General features: G+C 51.2%; 1 non-coding gene across 1 annotated transcript; it reads left to right on the top strand.

The window, feature by feature from the left end:
* The first annotated feature begins 208 nt into the window (after positions 1 to 208).
* On the top strand, positions 209 to 280 carry Trnaa-ugc. The gene has a single exon. It is a non-coding gene; the product is annotated as a tRNA-Ala (tRNA).
* The last annotated feature ends 3,364 nt before the right edge of the window (positions 281 to 3,644 follow it).

The following is a 3,644-nucleotide window of genomic DNA, read 5'->3' on the forward strand; positions in this document are numbered from 1 at the left end:
TTTTTTTCCTTAATGCTAGTTCTATACTGCTTCTATACAGCTCTATTCCCCACTTTTGCCTGATTAATTGAAGAGGCTCATGGACTTTTCTAACTGGGCTGGCTTTAAACCACAATCCTCAGATCTCTGCCTCCTGAGTAGCTAAGATTCCAAGCATGAGTTACCAGTGCCCAGCTCAATTTTTTTTTTAATTCAATTGGTTGGTGCTGGGAAGGTGGCTCAGTGGTAGAGCGCTTGCTTTGCATGCAGGAGGTCCTGGGTTCGATTCCCCAGCATCCCATAAGCAGAAAAAGCCGGAAGTGGTGCTGTGACTCAAGTGGTAGAGTGCTAGCCTTGAGCTGAAGAGCTGAGGCACAGTGCCCAGGCCCAGAGTTCAGGTCCCACAACTGACATAAATAAATAAATAATAAAAAAATAATTCCATTGGTTGGATCTGAGACCTGAGGCTCTTGATGTATATAGCAGGACAGCCAGCCAGCCAAGCTTGCTGGAAGAAAGTAGCTCAAAGCTCAGGTATCCCCACCCTTAGGTGCTTGAAGACTCCAAACTCTAGCAGGACCAGGAGCAGAAGAAAGGCAAGGACCCCAAGAAGGACAGAAGGACAGCGAGGAAAGCCAGGAGGTTGCCTCGTTCAGACTCTTGGAAGCCAGAGTACTCTTTCCTCCAGGATTACAAAAGAAAAGGACAATTTGCCCTGTTAGTCTAGACACTCAAAGCTGGTGCAGCTGGCCTGGTAGGTGGTGAGTATCACATACCAAGAGGAGGGCAAGTAACCAGGATTCTGGCCCCTTGCAGCAGGCCTCAGGTGTCTGGATGGGGGCCTCTGGGCAGCTTAGGGGAAGAAGTGATGCCAAGATCAGACCATCCAGGCCTGGCCATGAGGTCAGTGCCCAGAGCAGGCCACCATTGTCCTGGGATCTCCCTCGGGCTGTCAGCCGGGCCGGGGCTTAGACACAAAATGAGTGCAGTGAACGAGGCACGATGGGGAATTCGGGGCTGTGTCAGCACATAGTTCCACTGCTGTGCTGGGCGGGGTGCCCCTCCTGCCTGCTCTAGGCCAAGGCCCCCCAGCAACCCAGGCTCATCCTAGCCCTGCATCACAGCTGCTGGGAGGGCAGTGGGAGGCTGAGGGAAGAAATTTCTTTATCGCTTTGCTTTTGAACAATTTCAGTTTACGCCTGGCTGTGCCACACTCAGCCTTAGGGCTCCCACCACGGGAAGTACTTGGACCACAAACTGTTTCTAAATGGAAAAGCAAACTTTGGAAGGCAGCGACGGCAGCCCTGGGACTCCTCCACAGGCCCAGGGGAGCCACTTTCCAGAGCAAGCCCTCCTGTGCATCCCACCATCGCTCACTTTTGTGCAGAACTAGGAGCCCAGGTTGGCTGCTCTGGTCCCAGGCCAGGTGCCCAGGGACAGAGGCGGAGGCGGCAGGGAGGGGGGGGGGGGGGGGGATGACTCCAGCTGGGACCAAGAGCTGTGGACTCACAGGGAGGCCTGGTCCACTCCCAGATCCCTGCGCTGTCACAGTGGGTGGAAATGGGGAGCGAAGGTTATAGGGCTGAGCCTCCGTGTGTCCAAGAGAGGAGCTGCTCCAGCATCAGAGATAAATAGCCCCTGCCTCATGCAGGATGGCCTAGGGCCACCTGCTGAAACCCTCATCTCCACATGCTGGGATGGAGCTCTATAATAGAGTACTAACATAGTATGCGCAAGGCCCTGGGTTTATCCCTCACACAAGAAGACCCTCAATGCCAAAATCCTCTTGTCAATCCCAGCTCAGCTGGTAAGCAGAGCCTAGTATGTTCAGGAATAACAAGGAGATATGAGAAGGAGAAGGAAGAAGATAAATAAACCCAGAGGTGAGGAGTCATCCTTCCACTCATCCATCCATCTACCCACCCATCCATCATCCATCTACTTGTCTATCCCTCCCTCCATCTGCCCACCCAACTCCTCACACAGCCACCTATCTACTCAGCTATTCACTCATTCATTCATCCATCCATCTACTCAACCATCTCCCCATCTATCCATTCCTCCTTCCATTCATCTACCCACCCATCCAATGTCACTCATCCATTTATCCACCACTCATCCATGAATATCCACTCATCCACTCACTGCTTCCTTCCTCTCTTCCTCCTTCCATCCATGAACTCATCCATTGATTTTTTCCATTTACACATCCATCCACCTACCTACCCATCCAGTCATCCACTCATTCATCCATCCATCCATTCACTTATCCATCAACCTATCTACCCAGCCCTTCCTCCATTAATCCATTCACCTAGCCATCCATCCATCCATTTATATATCCATGCCTCCATTTTCTATATCCATTCATTCACTCATTCTTTTCTTCCTCCTTTTCCTTCCTTCTACCCATCCACTCATCCAGCCATCCACCTATTTATGCACCTTTCCTCTGCCATCATTTACAGCACCAACTTTCTCACCCACCAGTCTCACTTCTAGAGACTTTTTTCCAGCATGTGACCTCCATCTTCCTTATGCAAATCCCCTCTGCCTCATTTGAAGCTTAAATGGATCTTTCTGCTGCCCCAGCAGAGATCTCCAGGGAAGGCACTACTCACACTTCAGGCTGGCAACCTAAGAGCAGGCAGAGAACCTTACAAGGAATCAGTCACTCACTCAATCATTAGAATAATGTTTGCTAGGAGCTTGCTGTGTGCCAGCTGCCAGGGAAAGGACAGTGACTAGAACTGGTAGAGCACCAGCACACATGCTGGTACTGGGGCTTATCCCATAGCTTTTCACTCAAGGCCAATACTCTACCAGTTGTCATAGCTCCACTTCCAGCTAGAAGAGGAGGAGGAGGAAGAGGAAGAAGAGGAGGAGGAAGAAGAAGAGGAGGAAGAAGAGGAGGAGGAGGAGGAGGAGGAGGAGGAAGAAGAAGAAGAAGAAGAAGAAGAAGAAGAAGAAGAAGAAGAAGAAGAAGAAGAGAAGAAGAAGAAGAAGAAGAAGAAGAAGAAGAAGAAGAAGAAGAAGAAGAAGAAGAAGAAGAGGAGGAGGAGGAGGAGGAGGAGGAATCTCATGAATTTTTCCTGCCTGGGCTGGCTTCAAACTGTGATCTTCAGACCTTAGCCTTCTGAGCAGCTAGGCTTATAGGGATGAGCCACCAGCCTTTGTCCTTGGAAGGTTTTAAGCAGCAGTCAGGAGTCAGGAGTTACCCCTGGAGGAACCTAGACTCCAATGCCTGAGCCCCAGCCCACTCTTGAGTGGGTAGCTGATGATTGTCACGGCACTGCCCAGAATGTGACCAGGGGTACTGATGCACAGCCTGGGTGGCCCCAACACTCACACAGGAGGAAATGGAGAAACATTTTCTAAGAAACAGAGGAAAGGAGGGACAAACAGATCAGAGGAGCTAGTCAGTGAGAGAAGGGAGAAAGGAGGCAGGCAGGGTAGAGGCTGGAGGCTCTGCTTTTACAGATTCTGTTGAAAGCCAGCCTGACACTTACTCCTGGGTAGGGGAGTCCTTCTGTAGCTCCAGGGGTCACAGACCATACAGAGGTGGGGAGGGAGGGGGGGCCATGCCCTCCCTCAAGTCATTACAGCCACTGCTGTTAGGGATGACCAAGATCTGTAATGAGCTCAGCCTCCCTGGAGGCCTCCTC

Source organism: Dipodomys ordii, unplaced genomic scaffold (assembly GCF_000151885.1).
Source record: "Dipodomys ordii isolate 6190 unplaced genomic scaffold, Dord_2.0 Scaffold31, whole genome shotgun sequence".
NCBI lineage: Eukaryota > Metazoa > Chordata > Mammalia > Rodentia > Heteromyidae > Dipodomys > Dipodomys ordii.